Source organism: Epinephelus lanceolatus, chromosome 18, assembly GCF_041903045.1.
Source record: "Epinephelus lanceolatus isolate andai-2023 chromosome 18, ASM4190304v1, whole genome shotgun sequence".
In the NCBI taxonomy this organism is placed as follows: Eukaryota; Metazoa; Chordata; class Actinopteri; order Perciformes; family Serranidae; genus Epinephelus; species Epinephelus lanceolatus.
The window spans coordinates 25,744,981-25,757,578 of record NC_135751.1 but is presented as its reverse complement, the minus strand read 5'-3'; the positions used below and the strand labels follow the sequence as shown (position 1 = coordinate 25,757,578).

General features: G+C 41.8%; 1 protein-coding gene across 2 annotated transcripts in view; it reads left to right on the top strand.

Moving 5' to 3' along the window:
* The window catches only part of prkcab (protein kinase C, alpha, b), a 161,105-nt gene that overhangs the window by 84,517 nt on the left and 63,990 nt on the right, over positions 1-12,598 (top strand). The gene's annotated exons all lie outside the window — the stretch shown is intronic.

Here is a 12,598-nt window from a genome sequence, read left to right as displayed (position 1 = left end):
TCTTGGGTGTATTTGTTTTGGGCGTCTAAGATACAAGCCTCCGGGGGTTTCCCCATGGCAGCAGGGAAGATTTAAGGAAGAGCATTGCTAGGAGACTTTGTGTGCCGTTTGCTAGAGCATGTCATCACCCTGTATAGCCTAGTTATGTAGATGTTCCCCCCCCCCTTCTCAATCCCACATAACATCGGTTATAAACTGTTAATAATTGAAGATGTCGGTCTCTTTACAACAGTCCTCATTTGGGAGGACTCGCTGTACTGTTAACTTTGAAATAACTGATTGCTTGCCTCATCTCTGGGGGTGGGTCTACTAGGTACACCCGTTCAACTTCTCATTAATGCAGATAGCTAATCAGCCAATCAGGTGGCAGCAGCTCAATGCATTTAGGCATGTAGACATGGTCAAGACAACCTGCTGAAGTTCAAATCGAGCATCAGAATGAGGAAGAAAGGTGATTTAAGTGACTTTGAACATGGTTGTTGGTGCCAGACGGGCTGGTGTGAGTATTTCAGAAACTGCTGATCTACTGGGATTTTCATACACAACCATCTCTAGGGTTTACAGAGGATGGTCTGAAAAAGAGAAAATATCCAGTGAGCATCAGTTCTCGGGGTGAAAATGCCTTGTTGATGCCAGAGGTCAGAGGAGAATGGCCAGACTGGTTCAAGATGATAGAAAGGCAACAGTAACTCAAATAACCACTGGTTACAACCAAGGTCTGCAGAAGACCATCTCTGAACCAACAACACGTCCAACCTTGAAGCAGATGGGCTACAGGAGCAGAAGACCACACCAGGTGCCACTCCTGTCAGCTAACAACAGGAAACTGAGGCTACAGTTCACACAGGCTCACCAAAACTGGACAATAGAAGATTGGAAAAACGTTGCCTGGTCTGATGAGTCTGGATTTCTGCTGCGACATTCAGATGGTAGGGTCAGAATTTGGCGTCATGGATCCATCCTGCCTTGTATCAACGGTTCAGGCTGCTGGTGGTGGTGTAATGGTGTGGGGGATATTTTCTTGGCACACTTTGGGCCCCTTAGTACCAACTGAGCATGGTTTAAACACCACAGCCTACCTGAGTATTGTTGCTGACCATGTCCATCCCTTTATGACCACAGTGTACCATCTTCTGATGGCTACTTCCAGCAGGATAACGCACCATGTCACAAAGCTCAAATCATCTCAACATGACAATGAGTTCACTGTACTCCAATGGCCTCCACAGTCACCAGATCTCAATCCAATAGAGCACCTTTGGGATGTGGTGGAACGGGAGATTCACATCATGGATGTGCAGCCGACAAATCTGCAGCAACTGTGTGACGCTATCATGTCAATGTGGACCAAAATCTCTGAGGAACGTTTCCAGCACCTTGTTGAATCTATGCCACCAAGAGTTAAGGCAGTTCTGAAGGCATCACAGACCTGCAGAAAACAAATTAAATCTTATATTTCTTCTTTACTATTCCTCTGTTCAAACACATCACTGGTTTGCATTTTACAGTCATACCATATATGCTGGCATTTTCAATATAGTGACTATATCGTCACTGCTGGACCCATGACAATAATGTAATCAATCAAACAGCATCCCATACGTCCTCCAATCCATTATTGTGACAGATGGCTGCTGAGGATTACTATGTAATTACGTCCCATGCTGCCGTGGGTTTTATTGTATGTACTCTGTAGGCTGGATGCGCATCCTGCAATTTCCTGAGTTTGTGAAGGATTCATCAAAGACATGATTATTGTTGAATGCTGTGGGTGCTCGTCGTAATTTGAAGGGTGTGGAAAGTATCAGGAGCTTAATGATGCATTCAGTGCTGTAGGGGTTTAGTAGTTTTCAAGAGTGTGTTTAGTTTGGTCACAGCAGAGTTTAAGAAGGTCACATGACTTTGCCCGACAGAAATAATATAGTAGCCTTATTGTTTTAGTCACCTGTTACCCACATGGAAAATAGTACTGTTGTATTACAGCTGTAGTTTTGCAAGTACACCTTCTTGTCCTCAGTGTTTATATTTATTTGTGCATTAGTTAAATATAGTTTCTGTGCGTGTGTGTGTGTGAGAGAGAGAGAGAGAGCGAGATGGCCACCTGGGGCCTGTCCTCCTTGGTTTCCCTTGCGATGTCACAGTGATTAACGTGCCGGTATGTTAACAGCCAGTTGTCCAGTTCTCTTGCAAGTCAAAGCTTTAATAAACGCACCGGGGGAACTGGGGGGGTAAAAATGGGGGCTGCTGCAAAGCACCGAGGGGAAGGCAGGTGATAGATGACCTGAAAAGTTTTATTATTTTCCCTTGTTCTTAAACTTTTCTGACAGTATGGTAATAGCTAGCTTGCGTCCTTGTAAAACTGTGCCACGTGAACATCAGATTGTGTAAGTACAGATAAAAAAACGTGTAATTACTCACTGTTGAACTTAGATGGAGGTGTCGGCAGCAAACAAGGAAAGTGAGAACGAGCGCTTTAAAGATATTCTTAGCCAGCAATTACTCTCAGCATGTCTGCTTCTTACCTTATTATTTTTAGCTCTACCTGCTCGCTAAAGGTCGTCTTGTTTTTGTCCTTTTTTTGCATAACATGGTGTTTTTATAATTAGTTAATTGGTTGCTAATTGGACATGTTTGTCGTCTTTGACAAGACCTACAGACACCTTTGTTACTCACTTATCTCTTATGTAATTGGTTCAGTATTTTAAATTGTTTCACTCTCATGCATACAGACAACAATATTCTCTTTCTCTCGGTGCACCCAGTCTCCTCATATGGCCTCTGATCAGCTCGAGCAGATTGAGGTTAAGAGGTTAAGGGCCTGGTTCAAAGGCACCATATGAGGCTGCTCTTCAACTCTCCCCTCCCAGTACGCGGTACAGGGACAGAACTGATAACCCTCTCAAGTCACAAGTCCACATATTATAGATTAAGCAGGATGAGGGTCTCTGGCACCCACTTTCAGGGTGCATGGAGAAGAGAAAGAAGTCTGCATAGGTGGAAACTCCAGCCACACTTTTTGTGTATAGAACAACGTGATTGCAAGACCGAGTTTCGGCATGTGGCTTTGATTACTCCGATGAAGGCCACAAGCCAAAATTTGACGGCCTTGAAATTACGTTGTTTTATATACCACAAGTGTTGCTGTAATCTGACCCCACAAGTCCATATATACCAGATGTTAGCCCCTGTATTACATGACATCATATATAATGTATTTATTGCATTTTTGAGCTGTCCAATAAGAGGACACTGTCAACCCACCAATGATCAACATAACCTAATCACTAGGGGTGCAACGGTACAGGTAGCCCATAGTACGGTCCCTACCTTGGTTTTTGGGCCACGGTTTCGGTATGTGTTTTGTGCGTAAAGAGAACTGCAGTTCACAGTGAACAACAAGTTGACATGCTGCTGTGTTGTACTATTTACGTGACAACGCCTGAACGCAACACAGGCTCCGCTCCATAGACTGTGTGTTCTGGCCGGGCTCGGTTATAATTGTCGGTCAGGAAAATGCGCGCTTGTGTGCTCACCTGTGTGTGTGTGTGTGTGTGTGTGTGTGTGTGTGCGCGCGCACATGCATCAGGGGCGAACTCCTCTGCTTGCGCTTGCCATGGCTCTCTTTGTTTTTTCCGCTTCTTTTCTGTGTGAGCCGAGCATCACTTTCCCCGGCTCCAGGTACAACAGTGTGAGGGGGTGAGTGGGCGGTGCCACAATGGTGACTGGACATTAACTTGCGGGGAGGGCTTTTGTGCAGCAGGCTGACTCAACCGTTATCTTTATACATCCATGGACTCGGCCTGTCGACAGGCACACACACAGTGGCCTATAAAGCATCGATGCACAATTAATTGCAAAACCGAAAACCCGCCGTCAATAAGTGCATATTGATCTGTGCAGTGCAGACCAAACCAATCTTCAATATTTTGCAGAGGACCGTTGCATCCCTACTAATCACCAGGCTAAATGCTGGCAATCTAAAAATGACCTGCTTTTGATGGCACAATCATGGCTGGAAATTCCGTGATGTCTCGCTGAAAACACCCAGCTTTGTTGTTTGTTGGTCTCAAGCGGTCTGCAGCTTGGCAGTGGTCTCAGATTTGCACCATCTATTTCACCTTCCGTCGACATAATCAGCTCATACACATGTAATATATAAGAAAATAAAGTAAACAGTGGCAGAGGGCAGAGTGTCTACAGAAGAATACACCTCCACAAGCTTGTTGTGAGTCATAACAGATGATTGAGAGGGATTACTTGTGTGTGAGTCTATACATTTTTAGTAAAATCCTGCATAGTATATCTTTATCAAAGAAATACAGTAACACTGTGTGATTTAGTGTCAAAACTTCCACCTACTCAGTGTAATGTTCAGCTCTCAGGTCTGATACATGAGGACACACTTTAAATGCACCTCTGTGTAAAAGCATTAGTCGCACGTGTTTGCTGTATGCATCCATTTTCGCTGACCTGGTATAAACACAGCGGTGGGCCTGGATTCCTGTTACTCTTAAGTGGGATTCTCTACTACCTCTCGACAAAGTCAACTATCCTCTGAACAGCTCAGCCTCTCTCACAGCCATTTAGCTCAATTATCACAGAGCAGAGATGGAGCTATCGCTACTGGTGTCTCCTAATGGAGCCTGACAACTGTAGCCACAGAGACCTCCAGTCAGACGGCGGAGCACCCAGGACTGATGACACGTTCACAGGTTGAAAGGCCCGCTTGGCCTCTGTGTGAATACAGCCACAAAGGCTTAGCTGTAGCGCATGTCACAGAGAGAAGCCCACACACATTCACACACACATGCATACAAAAGCAGGCCTCATATCCTAGTCGGTCTAATTAAGTGATGTGTTTGATGATGAAAGTTGGGTTGCGATGAAAGGGTGTGTGGTGTTCAGTGTGAATGCATCTGAACACAGGATCTCTCCTCTGCTATTAATTAGAGCGCGACAGGGAAGGATTAAGGGCCTGACACCTGTGTCTAGTCTGTGTGTGCGTGTTGGTGTGTGTGTGTGTGTGTGTGTGTGTGTGTGTCAGTGGTTTGTAAGTAACTAAATACATTTATTCAAGTACTGCACTCAAGTGTATTTTGGAGGCACCCATCCTTTACTTGAGTATTTCTGTTTTCAGCTACTTTATACTTCAGTTACACAACAATTCAGAGGTAATTTTGCACCAATACATTTATATCACAGCTGTAGTAGTAACTTTTATGCAGCGGTCGACAAGGACAAACAAGCTACAACAGCCCAAAACATTTTCTTTTAGCAGAAACATGCTACAGCTTCAGAAACGATAATTCAAAAACAGACATGAAAGACCCAAAACAAATACAACAATAGAAGCATGCTGAAAATGAAAAAACGTGCTGCAGAAAGCCAAAATAAATACATTAACAGCAAACACGCTGCACATACAGAAGTGGTGCAAAGTCAGAAACCAACAACTCCAGTAACGAATGCAATAGAAACACATGCACATCCTGTCAACACAACAGAAGTTCTCCAGGCCTCTAGGGGGAGTGCTAACGTTAGCGGGACGTACGTATGGTAATCTGCTGTTCTTTTAAAATATTGTAACAGGCCAAATGTAAAAAAAAAAAGAATAGGTACCTTTTTATGTCACCTCTTCACCCCACTTTTCTTTCCGCTTTAAAACAAACACACTCACTGAAAATCAAGATATTCCACTCGGCGGAGAACTTGCAGAACTTCAGTTGTGTTGACTGGATATACATTTCTCTGTTGGGAATTCTTCACAATTTCTTTCCGCGTGTTTGTGTGTTTTTTTGTGGGGCCACTGTGCCTCAGAGGTAGCGCAGGTCGTCCACCAATCAAAAGATCAGTGGTTCAATCCCCGGCTCCTCCAGCCCGCATGTCGAAGAATCCTAAGGCAAGATACTGAACCCTAAACTGCTCCCGATGGCTGTTCCATCAGTGTGTGAGTGTGCGAATGGTTGCTGAGTAGCAGGTGGCACCATGTATGGTAGTGTCAGCCACCAGTGTGTAACTGTGTGTGAATGAATGAATGGTGGAAGAAAAAGACTAGCCCTTTCACACATAGTGGTCACTACACTGGACAGCTATTTAAAAGCCATTTTCTTGTATATGCATGGGTTTTGAGGCTATAGTTGCATTTAAGTCACTCTAGTGGACCCTAGTCTGCCACCCACTGGCCAGGTGTTGTCAGTGCAATACAAAGGGGGGAGAAGTAAAAAGAGAGAGGAGAAGCTGAGGAGTTATGAGCAAAGTTCAACACCTTTGCATGGCATTGAACAGTCTTAGAATTTGTTAAAATATGTGAACACCCCATTTTTAAATTGGTTTATATTTCTCCAGTTGAAAACTTAAAACGCATGCAACTGAGGTAATAATTCATGCATGAAAGGCCTAGAAAAGTGCTATACAAGTGCAGTCCATTATCCATTTACTTTGCATTGTTCCTATATTTGCAGTGTCTTTGCTGTTTTTGTTTTGACTTCCTGCAGCACATTTTTCCTTTGCAGCATGTTTCCGTTCTTGTATTTATTTTGGATCGTCATATGTGTTTTGAATGGGTATCATTTCTGATGCTACTTTACCTTCCTCCTAATGGAAATGTTTTTGGCCGTCGTAGCGTGTTTGCCCTTGTGGGCCACCGTACATCAAGATTTCACATCACAAAAAACAAATGATAAGAACAGAAAATGCCATGCATCGTGTGATATCCCCTCTTCATCCTCCACCCGCTCTCTGTCTTAATATGTGGTCCCTTTGTAGTGTAGTGTATAGTGTTGTTTATTTGCCTTTTGTTTGAGTGTCCTTTGATTGAGTGTTTTGTTTGAGTGCCTGTTTCTGTGCGTATTTCTTTTGTAAAGCGTCTTTGAATATCTAGAAAAGCGCTATATAAAACCGATTTATTATTATTATTATTATTATTATTATTATTACAAGTCAAGATTTTTGCAACGCTGTTCGTCACAGACGGGCTTCGTACTGCAGTGGTCAAGTCAAAAATGCAAAAGTGTGAATGACCCTATCTAGAGCCAGTGTTTGGTTTGTCTGTTCTGGGCTACTGTAGAAACATGGCGGTGCAACATGGTGAATATCATAAAAGAGGACCTGCTCTCTATGTAGATATAAACAGCTCATTCTAGGGTAAGAAAAACAGAACTTCTCATTTTTAGGTGATTTTACACTAAAGAAAATATATTTAATATATTAAATCCCATTTCTGCCAATATGTTCTTCTCAACTCTCACATTGGACCTTTAAGTAAAAGATCTGAGCACTTCTTCCACCACTAGTGTGCGTTCCCTCTCTGTCTGTGATAGTAAAGCTTGATTGCAACTGCTGCATAATGCTGTGTATTTCAAGCCATATCACTTTCTAAAATACCCAAGAGAAACACCTCTTCTCAGCTAACTGTTACACCCTGCATCATCTCCATAATCGACTCCACATCTCATCATCAAGAAAATCACCGTATCCCTTAATCCAGCGAGCTCGCTCGGAGATTGCTGACATTGCTCTCTGTACCATTCCTCACTAATGAGCTCATGCATATCCTGTGTGTCTGCATGTGTGTGTGTGTATGCATATTAGCATGTATGTGAGTGGCGTGTTTGATATCCTAATGCCTTTTGATGTTTAATTCACTAACAAGACTAGAAAGGCCTACAATCAGAGGAGGCACACAACAAATGGCAGGCATATAAGACACACATTTACTGCCAAGAACAGACACACACCATCACGTCATGTAACATCTGTAAAGGACAAGAGGACAATCATTCTTTAAAAACAGCTAATACTCGTTTAAATCCTCCGTTAACATCAGTTTCCTGTTTGTGTTCGCTGCCTGATTTACAAGCTATAAATCTGCCATGTACATAACGAGACTACAGTGGGAAAGACTAAAACGCGATGGCCCATTAAACACTGACAGGCTGCTGCAGGTGGAGAAAGAGAGAGGGAGAGAGATGTCATCCCATTAATTAAATCAGTGATGGATAGCCAATATAGGTGCCAGTTCCTCACTTTACAGCCACAGTTGTGAAGACATCGATGAAAGTAAAGACAACACGCGCAGTCGTAGTTATCATTTTACGTCTTCTCTGGTGTGTGAAATGTCAGCAGAGAGACAAAAGAGGAGGCCGGTGTTTTTAATTCTTCGACTTTCGACAAGCTTTTTTCTGTTATCTGCCTTTTCCCTTCTCGGAGTCTTGTCCTCACATTCATTGTGTCTTTGTCTGCTTGCTGCTGTTGATGTATCTCACGTCAGTGCATCTGCTATCTGTCCTCTGTCTTCTCTTCTTTTCCACTGAGTCACAGCTTCATTATTGTTTTTATCAGTGTCAGAAGACAGATTAGGGCCTACAGGTGACACGATTTATCGCGTGAAACCAATCTCTCCACCTCAGGACCCGGGTGGCTCTCGGGGTCTGTGTTTGAATAGCTCAGTGTGTACTTGTGTGAGTGTGTGAAGAAGAGGGAGTTATAGTAAACAGGTTACGCTTTGGCAGTCATTTGTCTGTTTGACATCAGAAGACTTGAGCTGTGTTTTAATATCCTTTTAAAGACAAAAAAAAAATCCTTTATGGATACGACATTTATCATGTCCCCCTTCTGAGGATTTATAATAACTTAATTGATCCTGTGACATTTCATCTAGCACCATCATCAGATCAAAATATTAATTTGTCCAATACTTTGCTTAATTACTAAATAAAATACACATTAACCTCAGCAGCTTACTTTCTGCTCTTACTGTTAAAGTGCTTATGAGCATTTTAGCACACTGACACACTAAGCTAAGATGCTGAATATGGTAAACATTATATATTATACATTATACACATTTTAGCATTTAACTCAAAGCACCACTTTGCCTAAGTACAGCCTCACAGAGCGGCTTGTATGACTGTAGATAAGTGGTTCTCAACCTTTTTCGTGGAAAGGAGTACCCTTAATTGATACACATTAGGTAACAGACCCCCATGTGTTAAGATTTTCACTTCAGGGACCTCTATGTAAAAAGATTTTGGTTGTAAGATCACTCATTCTTGAAAATTGGGACAGAACCTTATTTGAATTGTTTTCTTTTTTACCTTTCAGTTAGTCTGGGAAAATATATTTTCACAGATCAAAGTCTACTATTAAATACGACTATTTAACCTTGTAAATGGCTAACTTCCCTTTTGTTGAATAGGATACACACTGTAATGAATGTCAGAGGTAAGACCTGACAGAGCTGACCTTTTAAAGAGTCGACAAAAAGTTATGTTTTTATTAACTCTACAGTAGTGGTAGTGAGTAGCGATTCTATTTATTTATGTATCTATTCATCTGTTTATTTTATTCTTATTTAGTTTTGATGTAAAAGTCTTTTTGTAAACCAGGAAGTGAGAAGGGATTATCATATCCAATTTGGATTTGATTATAGCTAATCACTTGTATGCCTGATTAAATGATGTTTTTGTAGAAATGCGATGGAGTTAAAAAATCTGAGATGCATCTTTGAAGGGCCAGTATTTAAATAAAAAATATATTTTTTAAAACAAAGACAGTTATAACAGTACATTTTTACATTGATGTTATCAGTACGTACTGTTAGTTTTAGATTTTGAAAGCTTTTAACATGTTTTGCGTTTGAAGTTGTGAATGCTTGTTTGGGACCAGGATGTTTTCTGGCTCAGGGCAAATTATTAGTTTATATAGGCCTATACATATATATATATATATATATATATATATATATATATATACATACACACATATATATATATATATATATATATATATATATATATATATATATATATAATTTATACATAAATAACGGAGAAAGAATAAAGAAATAGAAATGAGAATTAGTGTGTTGATAAGTTATCTTTTTGATCACAATAGTCATCCTTATATTAGCTTTGCTTTTGTAGTGAATTGAATTATGAAAATTAACTAGTCTCCATTTTTATGGGGACCTCCTGGAACTCCCTAAAGGATCCCTGGTTGGTAGACCATAGAGGTTTAAAGAGGACCTGATACAACGTCCCATTCATTCTTATGAAAATTGTTCAATAGAGCACGGAGCCAAAAAGTTTAATTTCCCACTGATAAAGTTACCCAAATTTCCCACATCTTAGGGCCAGTAGAGCAAGCACACAAGAGACTTTGCCAGCTGAGCGACTAACTCCCGGTTTAGCGCTCTGCTAACTTGAATGGGGATAAAAATTTAATTGTGCGGCTCTTCTAGACTTTGTTATCATACCAAATCAATCAAATCCTGATAGTTAAAGAGTCACTGATGCTCAAATAATGCATCCACTGACTAACAGATGTCTCTTTCATAATGTAGGTCTATAGAAAAAATCATTTTGGGCCCAATGGCAACACATGACGGACACAGAATTTGCTACACTGTGTGGCCACTATGGCGCTAAGCTTGGCGCTGTTCCTGGGGGCTTGCTGTCGACTCTTGTTTCTTCCTGAGGAGTGAATTTTCCCCACAGATCACCATTATGAAGCAGACTTCTGTTAGACTTCTGTTAAACAACATCCAGTGCTGAAAAATGAGGCAGTACCAAAACTGCAGTTCCTCGAATGGCCACTCCAGGCTAGCTCCAAAAGTGAGTCAATCCCCACAGACACCCATGTTATAATGCCCAACTTCACAGCAGAAATAAAAACGTTTATCGCCTAATTTAGGGAGCGGCTGCTTTAAATGACAGGCTGTCTGAGGCGTCACCACAGTCTATTAGACTCAGACTCATCCCTCACTTCTCCACAGCTCCACTTTTGGCTCCAAAAAAGTAAACAAGATGGTGACAGCCGAAACGCTGAACTTTAGGTTTCAAAATGGAAGTTCACAAACGAATGTCCATATGTTTATATCGTTTTATATGGTCCATTTGCGAAGTCCAAAGTGCGTGACTCCATCCCAGTGTAAAGTCTACGGGCTAAGTGAGCACGCAGGTGGGAGCAGCAGGAGTGGGCTGCACGATGTGGAAGCAAACCTGGATGCTAGAAACTTTTTTTGGCTTGTGCGCTCAATGAGCGATTCTCATCCGAGTGAGTGGGCGCCATCTTTGAGTCGGTTATTCAGTTCTTATAATAAAAACGTTGCTTAGTCACACAGTTTCAGGCCATTATGTGTGAAGTATCAGTTAAGTTTGTTCTTGCCTCTTACGCAAAACCAGCAGTCGTCAATTTTTGTACTTATTTAGGTTGTTAAAGATACATAATAAATACCCAGAGATGCCACATGCACGGCCTCGGTGATGCCAGCAGCAGGTTTGGCAGGTGAAGCTGCCCGTCCTCCCTCTGTGTAATTGTGTAATTGACAGAGTTTGTCTCCACATTGTGGACATGAGCCTGTTCGGTGAGGCGCGCAGTGGCTGGCTGAGGGCTTTGATGCCACCCACCTGCACACCCACAGACACACACACACACACACACACTCACACACACACACACACACACACACGCACACACACACACACACACACACACACACACACACACACGTATATATAATCTACAGAGCCTCGTCTCTCACATCCATCTCCTGTTCTGTCCACGTGTCTTTGTTTGTGTCCAGCTCTTTTGTTCTCTGTCTTTCTTTCTCCTCAATTCCAAACCAGTTCTTCAAGATGCCTCGATTTCTTTTCTCCTTTCACACCGTGATTTTAAAAATCTCTGCCTTCATTCAGCTGCTTACAAACACTATACACAATACACTTTTGGCTCACACATGCATGCACACTCTTTTTGAAGCAGTCATTGAGTGCAATATGCAGTGTTTGCCCTTCAAACCTGCAGGTTACACTGTTGTCTGTGTAGTCAAGACTGTGGACAGTGTGTGTTTGGACTGGTCTGACAACACTAGTTGTTGTGGGGTCACGCCACTAGAGTAGGAGAGAATAACTGAGGATCCTTTCGGCTGTCAACTCCCCTGCATGGTGTTTTCTTTCAGCCAAGCAGCTGAGCTTTAGCCCTAAGGAAAGTGAACATTTCATCATCAAATGAGTCAAGATTGCTCCACGGTGTTCATTTCTTCATTCATTTTCTTCTCTTTTGTAGTTTCTGTTGACTTACGCAAAGAATGTGCGCACACTTAATTTCATTAAGCCACAGAGCAATTTACTCTGTACTTGTTTTCGTCCTCCTCTCCACCGTTTGCTCTCTCTCTCCGCTGATTTCAATCTATCACTGAATTTTCTCCAAGTCATTATCACCATAGCAACTGTACAGTTGTTCACTTTGTTTCCCCCCAAGCCCCTCATCACACACACACACACACACACACACACACACACATACACATATGCAAACACAAACACAGTATGATCGTGGTCTTTTAATTTAATTGTCATTTTTAGTGTTTGTTTGTTTTTTTTGTACGTTGGTGTTTTTTGAAAGATTTAATTCCTCGCAGTGATGTCTGGGGACCTTACTGCTATTATCCAGTGTGTGGTTGTGCAGTGCATTAATAGCTCCACCGACTCTTTGGTAAATAGAAAAAAAAAAACTCCCTGATGAAGCTTCACTGCATGAAATCACTAAATCAAATCAGCTCGTCAATCTGTTGGTTTGTTTATTCTAAATTCTTCAG